The sequence below is a fragment of the Cololabis saira genome, chromosome 22 (assembly GCF_033807715.1).
Source record: "Cololabis saira isolate AMF1-May2022 chromosome 22, fColSai1.1, whole genome shotgun sequence".
NCBI classification, from domain to species: domain Eukaryota; kingdom Metazoa; phylum Chordata; class Actinopteri; order Beloniformes; family Belonidae; genus Cololabis; species Cololabis saira.
Window position 1 is genome coordinate 27,487,295 of NC_084608.1, and position 16,903 is coordinate 27,504,197.

Here is a 16,903-nt window from a genome sequence, read left to right on the forward strand (position 1 = left end):
AAGCCACTGTTCTCAAAGACAGTATGCTGTTGAGATGGGGCGATTGTTTCAAACAGCTCTGGCCTACTTTTTGTGGAAGCAGAAAAAAATCTCAGGCCCTAAAAACCCCAACAAGTAACAGCACTTAAAGCTTAACTGTCAAAGGAAAACCAATCAAAAGACCTTCACTGGCATTACTCTTCATTAAAGTAGTTTGGTGAAGTGGTCCAATCTATTGATGCTACTAGTGGAGACAGAAGAAACCAATGTCCAATGACAAGGAAGTAGAATCATCTTCTGTTGCATGACTATTTGCTCATATTTGACTGTGGAATAATTTTGTTGTCTGCATATGTGGCCCTGCGAACGGCTGGCGACCGGATGGATGGATGGATAGACAGACGGACAGACGGACGGATCAACTCAATAACTTCAAGTTAGCCCAAATCATCACACCTCCTCAACTATGCTTCACGGTTGAGGCAACATTGTTGTGCAGATAACGATGTAATAGTTTTTTACTAAACAAGGCACCGTTTTGTTTCACTTTTGTTTCATCTGTGAGACTCCTCTGCCTGGCCCTGCCCCTTCTCAACCTTTCCCCGACCCTGCACCCCAACCTGGGACTTGATGATTGGGCCGGAGCTTCGGGAGCTGCGTGCTGGCCTGCGGTTCCCACCCCTGGTCATCCCGTTGCCACTTCCACCCGCCTGCTGTGCTGTTGCCGTCCCTGACCCACCAGTCTGGCCCTCGGCAGGAGGGTCCCCCCTTATGAGCCTGGTCCTGCTCAAGGTTTCTTCCCTCCTAAAGGGGAGTTTTTCCTTGCCACTGTTTGGCTTAAGGTTTTTCTCCCACTAGGGGAGTTTTTACCTGCCATTGTTTATGTAATAACTGCCCGGGTGTCATGTTCTGGGTATGGGTCTCTGGAAAGCGTCTAGAGACAACTTTTGCTGTATTAGACGCTATATAAATAAAATTGAATTGAATTGAACTCTACAAACCTAGACTGTGCAGTTTGTTGATTTAAAAGAGAACAGACTTTCTACTGACCACCCTTGTAAACAATTGTACGGTTAAAAATGTTACCATTGAACATGTTACCTTAGGCTTGGGCAGACTGAAATGTAGCTTGTAGGTTTCTGCATTTTTCTGTGAGTATCTTTTTTTCTTTAACAAATGAGCTAAAAAAAAAAAAAGAAGCTAAGCCAACATTTTAAGCCGAAACAAGCCAGGAGGTTGAGTTGTTCATCGCTGTAGCCCCTCATCACATTTACATCCAGGCCATGAAACTAAGTTTTGTTTTTGTTGTATTCAATGAGTCCAGGGTATTTCTTTCCCATATCTCTTTCCTTACAGCATACTAATACGGGACGTGACTGTGTCCCGTACTGCAGCGGGTCAGTCTGAAATGTCCTGATTGACGCCTGACTCCGAGCAGCCGCTCCACCTCTTGCTTAGTAAAGCTTGTCGCAAGAGGATTAAAAATGGAGTCCTCTAGGGCCACGCCATGCCATCTGGACACAGTTGATCTGGGAGTAGGGTTGTCAGCCAGGACTGCTGAGTGCATAAAATGCTGCATAACTAACAGTAAAATACTGTTCTCAGACTCTGATATATGATGTTAGTCTTAAAAAAAACAACTAGATTTTCTTGTAATTCAGGCGGATTCCTTGTCAAGTGCATGTTGTAAACTTTCAGATATTGTCACATTATCAAAATGAACTCAAAAACAAAGTCTTTTCATGACTTTTATTATCTCCTTGTATCAGCTTTCATGCAGAAGAGAAATACAATACTTCCCCAAAGAAAACGGTATATTCTGACTCACCTTTACTGGATTAAGTGTTTCTTTTTGCAAAAAATGTAATGTGATGAAAAGGAAGAAAGGGAATTCTGACTCGACTTGAGTCCTGTCCATCTTCGAGACAGTAGAAATGAAATATAGAGAGATCCAAATGCTAATGCCTCAATAACCTTTTCCATAGAGTGATGTGTGCCATCTTTGATTCCCCGCTGCCAAGTCTTTAAAGGTTAAAGTGTGTTGGTGCTTCTCAATATGCAATGAGGAGGTAAGATGGCGTTTGTGCTCTGCATGACCAAGGAAGACGAGTGCATGGAAATCATGCAGAACATGAAAGAATTTAGGTCACCATCAGCGACAAGTGCCAGACTTCAGAGAAACCCTGAAAGTTTTGATGTACGTATTGTATGATGTAATTCTTTTTGTGTGTTGATCTTTGTTGGGCATGGGGGAGGGGAGGGGATGCTGGATTTCTTTATTGGCTCTCCCTCTTTGAGAGGTTATGGGTATTAGCAGGAACCAGCTGATGCCTCCTTTTTCCACTTAGATGCCCCCACCCTTAATCCACCGCAGGCCATTCCCCCCCAACCCATTATCACCCCTGTTGCTGCTCGTATACTGGCACACTTAGCTGCCCCAACAATCCACCTCTGAAGATGCACTCATATGCTTTTACACTAATTAGCCGCTCACATTAACCAACAAAGGCTGAACAACAGGTTTTGATTTGAAGATTTTTTCATTTTTTGATTTGAAGATTTTTTTTCGAACATGCATGTAAAAAAAGGATACAAAAAGTAAAAAAGTAGAATATATACATATATGTTTGTATACAAGGCAAGACAGGACTTGGGCAGACCTCACGGATCCACCAACATGTTCGAAATAATAAAAAATTTAAAAAAATTTAAAAATTAAGTAATAAAAAAATATAAAAAAAATAATAAAAAAAAGAAACTAGTAGGATTGAAGTAAACACTTATTGAGTCCTAACCTTGAATCTTACATACAACAAGAGTTTCAATAAGCTTACTTATAAAAAACACATAACCAAACACCCTTACTTCAATAACTATTCAATATAGTGATATAATACTCAATTATATGTATATATAAATATAGTCAAAAACAAAACAAATCAAAGCAAACAAAAGAAAAGAAAACAAACGCCCAGCATTTAGTTGTGCTACTATGTAGGTATGTAATAATAGAAGTAATTATAATTTATAGTATTACATTATCATTACTTTACTATTTAACCCTATAGGGTTTCACCCTATAACTTATTTCCTTGACCCCTTGAGGTCTGAGACGCCTTCTAGACCTTATCAAATGTTTCAGTGACTACGTTTACATGCAGTCAAAATTCAGGTTATTGCTAATATTCCGGTTACTGAAACATTCGGAATATTCCGTTTACATGCATGAGCAAACAGGGTTATCCCTGTATACGTGGTAATTAATAATTCGGGATATCTCGATCAAACCAGCGACGCGCGGAGAATGTGATGACACAATTAGCGTCATTTCCGTTTCTTCTTCCTGTATCCAAATTCAAAACAAATGCTACTTCGCGCAACTTTACGCTCACCTTCTTGTAAATATCGCTATCCCGGTACTTTCTACAGTCTACAAATGCTAAAATGTTCATATCCTTCATTACATTTATGAAATGATTAGTCTCCTCCTCACTCCAAAAGTGTGGCGTGGTCTTGCGTTTCTCCATGTTTATAAGAACTTCCTGGACTCAAAAGACCAGCTTTCCTTGCGAACAGAGCATGTGCAGAAAAGAAATTCATGTTCCGTGTTGATGGGGATATTCGTTTGGTGTTTACATGACCGAATAATCGGGTTTTAAAAGGAGTAACCCAGGGGTCATATTCGGGTTTTTAAAAACCGGAATATGAACAAATTCAGGTTATTCAAAAGGGTTATTGGTGTTTACATGGCCGTGCAAATTTGGGTTATTGCCAATATTCAGGTTTTAAAAGGGTTATTGACTGCATGTAAACGCAGTCAATGACATTACAAAGGTTTGCTACTCACACTTGCCATCATTTTTGTTTTAAAATTGGTTTAATGTTTTTGGTTTGTTGTGTAGCTGACATGTTGCTGTTGTAACAGAAGTCCATCGAGCTGTCAATATTTAGCATTTCCCCACAAAACTAAGAGCAGTGCAGTGATTCGGTCCCTTCCAGAGTCCTGTCTAATCATCTTTTTTATGTAAATATGGAGCCGGCATGGCCAGGGAACGAGCCAGCGGCACATGGCACACCACTTGCAATGCTACCTCTCCCCCAGACAATGAGGGCTTGAGCTCTGGCCACAGCGCGCTGAGATTACACAGCTTACTCAGCGGATCATCGTGCAGATGTGTTTTGGGATTATTTCTATGCCGACTTTTACACTGACCATTTTAAGCAGTATCAATACACAGAAAAAGTGTAAATAACGGTCAAATTAAATTCATACCTTGGGGCTATTCAAAAGGAAAAGCAAGACCCAGCAACCTACAGTATTCTCATGTAAAAACTCCCACAAATACATGTTTTCAAAAACAGATTGGACTTGTTACTGAGATTACTTTGCAAAGTCTTGCCCTGTAATTTAAGATGAGCAGAAACTAAAGTGGGTTTGTTTTCCTCTTTACTATGTGTGCTGTGTAAATTGAGTGCCCTGTGGCACCTCATTAAAGACAAAATAATATCAGCACCCAAAAGAAGCCATGGACTGTGTTTATCTGCCACAGGCTTTGCTCGTGGGTATGCATTTAAAAAGATGGGGGGGACATAAGTTGTGCAACAGTGGCCAATCAAAGAAATTGCATAAAACTGTCATTTTATGCTGCCAACACATGGAGAAAACATTCAATTGTGCTACAGTGTGCCTGTTATGTCTAGGGAAATAAATTACCCAGGGATGAGCTTTCCAGGAGGTAGCTGTAGCTGATGAAATACCTCCAGCATTGCAACTATGGTATCTATTATACTTATCCATTTCTTAGGCCAAACCATCAAATGGCAGGATTGTATTTTGATTATTTGGCCGACTCTAGAGTTGACTTGGATCACGGCATCATCAGAAGAAGTCTGAATGTGTTGCTCTTGGAGATCCCCCCATCCATTCATCCATGCCCAGAGCTGGAGGAGAGAGGGAGGTCTCTCTGGTGACCTTTTCCAGCTCTCCAGGAGGATATCAAGGCTTTCTTTGGCCAGCTGGGAGTTATAGCCTCCCCAGCGTGTCCTGAGTCTGCCCTGGAGACTCCACCTGCCTGGATGTGTCGGAAAACAAACAAAACAAACAACATCCCGCTTTCGAGAAGCACCAGCCTAAGCTCAATGTGGAGTAAAAATGACTGGTCTCCAGACCTCACACATGGTCAAACTTCTCTCCCTCTCGAGGGGACAGTAGAGCCGTCCAGAAGAGGAACCACATTTCAGCAGGCACCACCCCACAATTCATGACAGTTGTGAATGGGCTTCAGCATCATCCCCCTGGTCAAGTCGCTCCATTAAAAATGCTTGTTTTAGCCTCAGACTGTGAAGTGGCTGAAGGCACCGGAGTGAGCAGCCTAGCACAGATACTGTTAACCAATCATCTCTAGCCAACGCCAGCGACACACTCATCCACAACACTTAGGTTACAGCATGTCTTTCTAGAAACACTTGGATACATAAAGTCCGATTGTCACCTGTATTTAAACTGGATTATATAGACCAGGGGTCGGCAACCCAAAATGTTGAAAGAGTCATATTGGACCAAAAACACAAAAAACAAATATGTCTGGAGCCAAAAAAAATGAAAAGTCTTGTATAAGCCTTAGAATGAAGGCAAATGGCAAAAGGCTAAATGTCGAGAAAAAAGTCGAAATGTTGAGAAAAAAGTCGAAAAATGTCCAGAGAAAAAGTTGAAATGTCGAGAAAAAAGTCGAAATGTCGAGATTAATGTTGAAGTACAATCTCGAGAAAAAAGTCGAAATGTTGAGAAAAAAGTCGAAATGTCAAGAAAAAAGTCGAAATGTCGAGAAAAAAGTCGAAATGTCGAGAAAAAAGTCGAAATGTCGAGATTAAAAAAGGAAAAAGGAAGAAAAAAAAGAGAAAAAAAGAAAAAAAAGAAAGAAAAAAAGAAAGAAAAAAAAGAAAAAAAGAAGAAAAAAAACATTTTTGAAAAAGCTCCAGGGAGCCACAAGGGCGGCGCTAAAGAGCCGCATGCATCTCTAGAGCTGCATGCGGGTTTCCGACCCCTGATATAGAAGAACTACGTCAAACGGGAACAGACATGAAATGTTTCAGGTAAATGAAATATTAAGGGGGAGAAGCAGGACACTCCTGGAGGAACTCCTCGGTGTTTGTCTGCTGGAAAACGGACACAAGTGGATCATGACAGACACGTGTTCCTGACCAAATGCAGCCGTTGAGCTACAGCTAACGCAGGTTTGACAAACATCATCATCATCAACCTGAAGATGGTGTTCCAGCTCCCACAAATCAATGTCACAACCACTCAGCCCTTCACGAAATAAAGACAGAAACTTCTGCACCCTCACGTTTGTGAATCCATCTCAAACGCTGCGGAAGGACATCCCTGACACAGTCAACGTGGCCGAGCTCGGCAGCTCCTTCTCGTGCTCATCTTTGACAACATATCAAACTCAGAATGTCGGTGGCAGATTCCCAACACTTCGACTCTGACACCTGCCCCGAGGTACACAGACATATCACGCTCATCTGAGACACTGCAGTTTCCAAAAAGCGTGTCTGAGCATTCAGCATTTTGAACTTTAAAGATGGGAAACAACACCCCAGGTGGTTTTTTAAAGGGTCAGCGCCGGGGTGAGATGAGGACAAACGACGCATCTCCGATTGTCTCCCTAATTAGATTGTCCCCTGGGACCACGGTGCTCAGCACCCGCTGGTGTGTGCGTGTCAGGCTTTGGGGTTTATGGGGGTGGGGTGTTGGTTGACTCTAATCTGCTTGATGATGAAGATCCTCAGGGGGAGGTAGGGGGGTTAAGGAAGGGTGGGGGGGGGTGTCGCTCTCCTGCCCCGCACCGGTGCAATCACAGCTCTCTCTCGTCCCAGAGCCGCAAGCGCTCACAGACCCTCTCACATTTTCCCTCTCTCTTCTTCACACACTCTCCTCCTCGCCCACTCTCTGATGCATGCACACACACTCCGCTGCTCGCTCAATCGCTCGGTAACCCCCGCCGCCACAGTCGCCGCTCTGCACCCGCACGGACACACACTCCACTTTGGTACGAGCTCCTGCACGTTCTCCAGCTACGGCAGAGCCGCCGCGTCCGTACCTGGCGCTCTCCAGCATCTGTTATGCTCCGGCGCGTGCTCCAAGTGTGCAAAGAGAGCAGGAAAATGACTGGAAAACAACAAGGACTGAAGCAGGGTGAGAGAAGGAATTAAGAGGAGTGAAGGGAAAGAGCCCGCTCTTGCACGAAAAAGGTGGAGGACAGTTTGATTCAGTGAAAATTTGGACTAAACTGGCTTCTTCTCTGCTCTAAAGTTCCCACTAAAGGTAAGTGCATTCACTCCTTGTCCTCTTTGTGGTTTGCATGCTTCAAATTAAACTGATGTCCCACAGTTTGATTAGCACTCAGTTTCCATAGTTGATAAACATGTCAGCTACCAGAGAAAAGGTGGCTCATTTAATTAAGTGATTGCAATTATGTCCCTGGCAAACGAGGCTGAGACGATTGCTTCCAACAGCTAGTTAAGTGTGATGTGGACAAATATGGATCACTTGTGCCCTTGTCGGTGTTGTAATGCAGTTAAAGCGAGAGTGCTGCAGACTTTTTTTGGCAGTTGTGTCCCTCGTCTGGGATCTCTCGCAGCTTTAAGAGTAAAAATAATAACTGAGAAAGCCTCAAAAGACGTTTCAGTTAAAAACTGAACATGAAACCATTTGTAAGTGGGAGGTAATTTTGCATAACACTCATTAACATGTAATGATGTGTCAAAACACTCTGGAAAGTTGAACCGAGCTGTGCTTTTATCAGGGAGAATGTTTTCTACAATTATGAAGATCCTGTCATGACTCATACAAATGAACAGTCACCCGAACGGGGGAATCTCAAGCAGCTGATTTAAAATGTAAGAGATTCGTCACATGTGTTTGCCAAGCACGGAGCGACTAAAAATGTTGAGAGTGAGGGTGCAAGAGGTCTGACGGCTCAATCGCAGGAACGACACGATTCCTTTTGTTTGCACACACTGTATATCAGCAATATTGTGGGAGGGTGAGGGATTGCTGTGGGAAGGGATTAGAGAACAATCTGAGAGGATATCAAAAAAGGTTTGACTGAATCTGATTTGCTGAGGAGCGAGGGATCACAGGAACAACCGTCCTCCTGTCGCGCAGGAGCAGATGCTCATTCGGATGAGCCAGATAGGAAACATGACACAGACATAAAAAAAGAAAAAAAAGTACCATCAATCAAAGCTGGCTGCGTCTGTACTTCACTTATATTTTTCATTGTTGCCTCGGTAATCTCATTGCGCGTTGTAATTACGTTAGATACACATCTCTCGTGCAAACAAACGGCATGCACACGGACTGGGATGAACTTAATCCACTGTTTGGACTGTCGAAATCGTGTGCATCATTAAAATTGGATAAGGAATAATGAAGATCGCACTAGAACAGCTTTTCAAACACTTAAAGATTAGATTTTATGTTTTTTTACAGCCTTCGCCTTCCACTTCTTGAGCATATCGAATAGAACTCATTTGACTGTCAGAGGAAGCAACTCCTCTTATCAGCATTCGGCTGAAAACACCTGCTTGGAAATAATCAAATTACGCTCCAAGGAGTCCACTTCCACAGGAAAAGAGGAGTCGGACCCTTTGAGCACACAGACGCTACTGTGTAGGAAATGAGCATTCAGGACATGCGGCCGCCGACCACTCAGGTACAGATAACTGCAGTAAAGGGGATAAATACAGAGACACGCAATATCCTCGCGGTCATTAAGTCACAACAAGTCCTCTCCCCGAGTCAGGTGCGTGCACGGTGATGCTTCCCGAGATCTGACGACGGGAAGCACGACGTGTTCTGACCAGATAACCCGCAGACTTCTCACACGTGATTCGTATCATTTCACACGCTGGATTATTATTTTTTTCTTTTGAAACTCTTGTTGCACATGTTCAGATCTGCCCTTGACAGGCGACTGCCGTGTGAAAGGACAGAATGCAGGATACTACCACATTGCATATTATATATATTTGTACATCAGTTTTTTAAACTCTTATGTTTTTCACATTAAAAGGAGACAAAAGCAAAAATCACGGCCTCTCTCGTCATCGGGGGCCAACAGGTAGCCACAGCAGGACCAGAGCTAGGTGATATGAAGCCTCTCTCTGCACCGTGTCCATGTAATTTGAATGTTAAGACTAAGTGCTCTGTGGTAAATTACACTGTACGTCGACTAAGCTGTCATCACATCGTCAGATGTGCTGCTCTGTTTGATTAGAGAGAGCTGTTATTTATAGGTATTCAGCAGCTCTTCCCGTAGGCAGAACTACAGCGATCAGTCACTCGGATATGCCACCTATCACTGCATCTATAAGCAAGTGTCCATCAACAGCCTTGGGGCTTAAATGGAATCAATACTTGAGATTATTTGAAGTCTCCAGACTCTTTACCTTGGGCTCTCAATCTCTCTCCGCCTCCGCTCAATGGACTCCTTTTGACATCACTCCGGTCTAAATGAGGTGTGTCTGTATGTGTTTATGCGCATCTCCGTGTGCGTCTGCCTGCGTGCATTACTGTAGCAGCAGAAGATGCAATAAGCTGTCAGACGCCCACTTCCACATTGGAGCACGTGAATGCTAATCACACAACCATTCCGTCTGTGGTCGCCCAGACAATCTCGGATGAAACTATTGTGTCTGCATAAAGGGCTTTGTGTCAGGCGGCAATTTCTCCCGCAGCGAGACACGCTCAGTTCAGACTTGTAGGCCCCTAAGACCGGGCTTCACCCCTGGCTATCAGCAGCAACACTCCTAAACATCTCAAATTAAAGTCTCGCCGTGATGGATGACTCTCAATCTCGTGGAGATATTGCACACACACTTCTTGTCTGAATGATGGGCAACTCCTCTCCACTCCACTTAGCAATTATTTATTTGAATTTGTCTCTGCTTGTCTTGTCAGTTCTCAGATGTGGCGTTTTCTTCTGCTCCGCGGTAGAAATACCCTGCAGAGGGTAAAAAGCTGACATTTTCTGCAGCTTTTTCTGGAAAACAAACGAATCCAACGTTCCCCTGTGGTATACGTTTGTTGTCTGAGGCAGCGGTGGTGAAAATAGAAGTAGGAAGGATGCGGTTACCTGGTGCTGCCGTTGTGTGGAGGATACAGACAGCTGTGCTGCCCGATGGAAAGAAAGAAAGCAGTGAGGACTGTGAGGAGTTCTGAGTGAGATTACAGGTGAGGCAGGTCCTCGGAGATGCCCCTGTGCAGCGCTGGAGCGCTGATTATTACTCATATCTGAGCCGTACTGAGCCTCCGCTTACCATCGCCAAAAAGAACACATATTTGATGTAATTAAGCCTCTTGTTTATATTTATCCATTTTCCTTCAAATCAGCTTGAATGCATGTCATTTGACAATGCTGTCCTTTTGAAGATATTTCAAGGAAGCCAAGACAGTTCATTGTCTTCTCTTTGTTTGATCCAAAGACACACAGCTCCTTCAGGACAAAGCCTCAAAAGATCCCAGACACTCCTGGGTTTGTGGCCATTGATTACATTAGTGCCATCAACACAGATCCCACGCCATCAGCATGCAGGGAGAGATTCCATTGTAAAAATCACTAGAGGCGCGGATAGAAGTGGAGGATGAAGGATGTTTCTTTGCCAGTGCATCTAAAACCGCTGCTTATTTACGTTCTCTCTGTTGTGTGGCTACATTTGAAGATCACTGGACACACAAGCTTTCACAAACTAGTCGCCGCTTTCGGGAAAAACAAAGCAGAACAGAAAAACCCAGCCAATTAGGATGCTGGAAGCGTAATCGCCATCCTTTGCATTCGTGATGAAATACTTTCGATCCGAGCCTCGATTAATCATATGGTACCATCCCAACAATAAACAGTCATCACTGGCTGGACTCGACTCAATAACTTTAAACACAACCTCAGCGGTACCCAATGGCAACTTGGGAAAGATTTCCTGTCACACAGGTGAGTGACTATTAGTTTACTGACCCTAGAGGTAAAGGGAGATTGTAATGATTTCTAGAGAGGGTGCTCGGGGGCTTTTCATTACAGGGGCTGAGGAGCGCTGCAGGAGAGCGCAAAGTAAAAACAAATATGGAATACTCCATTCTGCCGGACTGATTAAATCTCGCAGATGACATCACGGCCATTAGTGTTGGCTTTTTCAGTCTAGCTTTACTGGGTCGATACATTTTTTCCCTCATCTGAGCTGGGGAATTCAAAACTTCAATACATTTGTACAGCAGCAGTTCTTCACTGAATCCTTCGGGGGGGGGGGGGGGGGGACGACCACTGAGCATCGGTTTCATTTCTGGAGCTTTGACAGGAAAGCTGCAATTACTCCTTTACATTATCAGTTAATCTCACATGTATTTTTCTTAATGATTATTGAGCCTCAAACAGTCCAAATCCTTTGTAGAGTTCTTCTTTGAAATGAATATCAACAACTTCATTAATTCTGCTCATATTTAACACTCCAAACTCAGTAAATGGTGTTGGTTGAGAAACTCTGTTCAAAGTGTCTTTTAATATTACTCTTTTTACAAAGTCCCGATTTGTGTTTGAGGATGAGGGGGCTTTAATCCTGGACCTTACTGTAACAGTGGCGATTACCTGCTAACCTGAGGGTTAAGATAACGCCATATGGTCACATCTTATTGCTGCTATAAATACACAGTCATGGGTCCCGGATGAAAAAGCAGTGGTTTCCTGCTCTCTGGTTATGCAGGTTTCCAGCACTATTTGCCTCTTCCTGTTTTCAAAAAGCCTCCGCAATTAATTCTATCATCTAATATACGCGTCATAACATTTTCCCTTTTTTTCAGCCATGTCAGGAATCATCTTAACTCCCTTAAAAGAAGAGGCGGTCCTTAAATGACAATTTCCCTTTGCTGTAGACGGCAGTTTCCTGTGAAGTACGTTTCATACAGCATAACATTTCCCTTTTTGCCTAACACACTCGAGCAGGATGCCCTCCCTGGCATGCAGACTAGTATTAATGCAGTACAGCGTGAATGTTTTACTCTATTTCCCATCTGTTCGACAATCCCGTCACAGTATCTCACAATAGATTCACGTATTATCGGTCCTGGATTGTTTGGTGAATACTCAATGAAGATTTATGACGGCGAAGGAAAACCCTGCTGAACGGCTGACGGTGTGCCGGCGAACTGACAGGACACCAAGCGCACGAACACACTTTCTGCACAGAATATGATTTACAATATCCCACTTGTAATCCCGTGCGTGTGTGTGTGCGGAGAATGGCTTATTTGATGCTGGAGTTTTATTTTAAATATGTACAATTGGAGGTTGCTGCTGCGGTGTGCTATTCTATCATCGTGTCGGCAGATTATGAGGCTCCTGTTCGACTTAGTGGGATAGATCAGCAGCAGGAATCCAACACTGGAGATAACTGCAGAACTCAGCTGGATGTGACATATTAGTTTGAACATTTACATGATTGTCATGCTTTGAGTCTATATTACAGTGCAAGTCTTGTGACCTGCTGTCGATGTAATGGTGGCTTCCTTGTGTGACAGCAGACTTTGTCATAAGTCTGCTACCGGCAGAGGTGGACAGAGTACTCGACCCCAGTACTTGAGTAAGAGTACAAATACTACCGGTCAACATTTACTCCGTTACAAGTAAAAGTAGCTCAGTCAAAATATTACTCGAGTAAGAGTAGAAAAGTACTTGCTTTTAAAGGTACTTAAGTATCCAAAAGTAAATGCTTTTAAATTTACTTTAAGTAAGAGTAAGAGTAAGAGTAAGAGTAAATTTCTTATTTTCCACATCAGTAAATTACTATATTTTTTCTAAATTAATTTAAGGATCTTTTAACTCTTGTTTCTGAGAATTCAATGTTGAGTTGTTGAAAGCAGAGAGGTAGTTCTGCTTCCGCAGACACAATAAACATTTGAAAATAAATGTCTGTGGTTTGTCTGTGCCCTCGTTTTTTACTCGGTCGAACCCAAACATCGAGTTAAGATACGGCCAAGGATTTTGTGAAAGTCCCTGCTCCGAGTCCGGCTCATTATCAGACTCAGACGACTCAGCGGATTGTCTTTCTTCTCCTGACGCAGGCGTAGCCATTGTTGCGGCTCTGTCTTGACAAACGCAGGCTACTTTGGCGGTATCGTTTTGAGGAGGCTTGACGTATTTCCGCTTTACGTACATCCCAGTGGAGAGCGTGAACTGTGATAGGTCTCCTCCTTTTCACAAAAACAGCTTGTGTCCAATAGGATTTTAGAGAAGAAGAAAAAAGAGCAGACCTGAAAGTAACGAGTACTTTTCAGCCTTCCTAGAAATTTACTCCAGTAAAAGTAAAAATATTTGTCTTGGAAATGTATTCAAGTAAGAGTAATAAGTACCAAAGAAATCTAATACTCAAGTAAAGTACAAATCCTCTGGATATGTACTTAAGTACAGTACTCAAGTACATTTACTCCGTTACTGTCCACCACTGGCTACCGGACGTCTTTCAAGAGACTATTCCCATCAAATTTTCTTTGGCTGCAGGCAGCAAGGAGAGATGTTAATGATGTGAGCAATAATCATCAGGACCATTTCATTTACGATGAAGAGTGCCTCTCCACAACATATAATTAACTTTTCATCATTCTACCATTAACAAAAGACATGGTTAAAAACACAACCTTTACATAATAGCTCCAAAAAAATTATTAATAGAAGAAAAACGAGGCAGCAAGTAAACTGCGCCCACGCTTCACTTAAATTTGTGCGACTCTTTGGCTAATACAATGAGGATAAAATGAGCCTTTGTAGTAAGAAATGAAAAAATAGAATCCCATTTGCATAAATTATAGCAATCCTATACAAACACTCCCATAAATTTTATCTCGCAAAGTCCAATCAAAAAGTTCTGTTGGAACAAGACAATCCAACTCTTAAATGCGCTCTTAAATGAGAGCGATAGAACAAAGAAATACTTCCTCGTGTGTTCATTCATGCTTATCTTCAGACGAATGCCTTTGTGGAAAATGTCACAGAGGAGATAGGGGACGTTGTTGACCATTTCTTAGTTTTCAATTCAGAAGAGTGCCGGTCTAACATAAAATTACCCATTCACTCCGACGGCACCTAAATCACTGTGACTCTTAAGGACATCTTTTTTTTGTGTACAGGGTTTTTGACTTAACAGCTCACCATTTGAAAGCGGTTTGGCCCTTATGCCTTATATAAACCATGAACCTGGGGAGTGATAAAGCGTTGCACTTCTTCCAATAAATAGAATAAGAAATCATCCTGACAGACCCTAAATCTTGGCTTAGGTGACTCTTCTTATGAGCGAGGCTTCCTCAAGGTCAGCATGATCACACTTTCTTCAGTGCGTGCAGCACTTGTGATAAATAGGGCACAGTGTATGTGAGGGGGGGGGTGTGCGAGCGCCAGGGGGAAAGAGGGATGAAGATTCAGAGGGTTAATGTATTGTCTTTAGCTGTAAATAGAGGCCACACAGAGTTGAATGCTTCGTGGTTGACTGTGATAAAAGACTGCAAGTCCTGAGTCCCCTATTTAACTGTTGATTTCATGTTGGAGGCAGATAAAAGCCTCAAAAAACTCTTGGTAAACTAATTACCAAGAGAGAAAGAGAGGAAAAAAAGCCTGTGTGTGTCTTGAATGATTTTTAATTAGTTTACACTTGTCTTTATATACAAGTTATAACAATTGCAGTCAAGTCTGTCAACTAGTGACTGTTAAATCACTAATTGAAAATGTAATGATGTGCTTGGGGTTGTGCATGTTTTTTAATAATAAATCAACATCAAAGGAAATGAAAACAGTAGTTACGCTTTTGGTTCACTGCATTTCAGGCAATAAAGTGTTGGCCATCACCAGGGCTGGCGGTAGGCGAAAGGTGCTTTTAAGTCGGCCACCGAGGCCGCATGAGTGGCTTCAAAGTAGCTGCGGGTCAGGAGAGGAGAGCTGCGGGTGGCGTAGTGCCACACGGACGCGGGTCCAGGCTTGATCATCTCCAGCTGGCTGTCTGGATGAGGGCATCTAATGTTGAAAGACGAGACATACTTGATAGCACCGGGATAAATCAAAGATGATGTCGACGCAGGCATCAAGGTGATGCATATTAAAAGCACTTTGCAAGGAGGCAGACCTGCTTCGGAGGCTAGAAATACAGCTCTACTTTGCTTAAAACAAAACAAAACAAGAAAGTGTTTGAGAATATATGACAAGCAGAAGTGCTGGCTGGTGGGGGAGACAGATAAAACGGTAGCAGCGGCACCGAGCTGTTGAACTGAACCTGAACTGGTTGGTTTAATGGTGCTACCCACCAGTCCACTGCAGAGATTCCCCCAGCACATCATGTTCTGCAAAAATATGTATAATTGGACTGAAAAATAGCTTGGATCAATGCTCAAAACATGTCCAAGTGTCTTTGGGCAGGACCCTGAAGCTCACATTACCCCCCCAATCATGAAGGGGTTGTGTTCTGATAGTGCTGGTTCAACGCCTGGATGAAACGAGGGTTGTGTCGGGAAGGACATCTGATCTAAAACCTATGCCAAATCAATACGGGGAACACGATGATCTGCTGTGGCGACCCCTAAAACGGGAGCAAGCTACATGAAGTCAGTTTTTGATAAATCAATAGAGAGATAATCTCAGATCCTTAATGCTTTGGCTTAAAGTTGAATTAATTTAAGGTAATTATGGACCTTTAGAATCTATCACTGTATGGAAATATGAACATATTAATACCAATGAACATTTTATCCTTAATATCCATCAACACTCATTTCTATTTTTGGCACTATTGTGGGTCACATTGCTGCTCCCTTGCCACAGCAGACTCTCAGACTGCACACGTTACCACCTTGGAGCAACTGCGGCTCTGTGGGTAGACAACATGTCTTCACAATACACTGCCCTTTTTTTCTTTTTAGCTTACTTCCCATTTGGTCATTTGTACTGTAATTATTCCCAAAACTCCAGAAAACATTGTCACTAAAGCATGAAGGTGTTCTGCTGAAATGATAAACTATATTTGCCTGCAGAAAACCTGGTTTATTGCCAATATAAACACTTTGAGCATGATAGCGGGAAAACGCCGACATTCACACCAAATAATCAAGTGTTTCTTTACATATTGCGACTCCGTCCATGGGGGCATGTGACAGGTCTCGGGGAAGCATTCATACGGGGAATATATTCCCTAACTTCGTCAGGTGTCGGGACTAGAACACAAATGAAATGTGGGGTTCTATGCCCCAATGATCACGTTGCCCTCCAATGTGCTGATTGAGGGATGATTAAAAACATCAGTGATTAAATAATCGTAGCACTGTAGTGTAGATCTGCTTATACAAATGAAGAAGACATTCAAGTCCCTTGTTTAACCTGGATGAGGCTAAAACGGTACTAGTTAAGTGCAAACCATTTACCATTGGATGCATTGGTCTTAATGGAAGTGTCATTAATGTTCTAGTTATTAATGCCCCAAGTCGAGGAAGCAGCTTTATATATTATGGAACTCTCCTGGGTTCTTTACTCTTCTTCATCTGAGCAAAGCGAAATTGAAAACAATGCTGCAAAGGCTTGAGGCTCCAAATGTGACAGTGGTGACCCAGCCGGCTGAGTTTTCCCGATCAGCAAGGGTCCGTTGATTTCATTGAGTACAAGATAAACAATAATGTGTTCGGTCACCCCGCTGCAAGAAAGGTCTCCAGCAGCCCCGTTTCTTATTGTCAACTCAATCCAGCGGACTGACACATCTGCTTTGTTATTAAGAGTCATAAATCACTCCAGTTATGTTTTGGTGGGCAATTTAACTTTGGAAAAAAAAAGTTTATGTTAGGCTATTTTTAACTTTGTTGTTTTGTTTTTTTATAAATACATGGTTTATGGCTTATGCT

At 42.7% G+C, this 16,903-nt stretch overlaps 1 protein-coding gene across 2 annotated transcripts in view; it reads left to right on the top strand.

The window, feature by feature from the left end:
- The first annotated feature begins 6,863 nt into the window (after positions 1 to 6,863).
- Positions 6,864 to 16,903, top strand: part of LOC133423642 (cadherin-12-like) — a 149,467-nt gene continuing 139,427 nt past the window's right edge. For both annotated transcript variants that reach the window (XM_061713906.1, XM_061713907.1), the window contains exon 1: positions 6,864 to 7,309. The gene's annotated coding sequence lies outside the window, so the exon portion shown is untranslated. The remainder of the gene's footprint in view (positions 7,310 to 16,903) is intronic.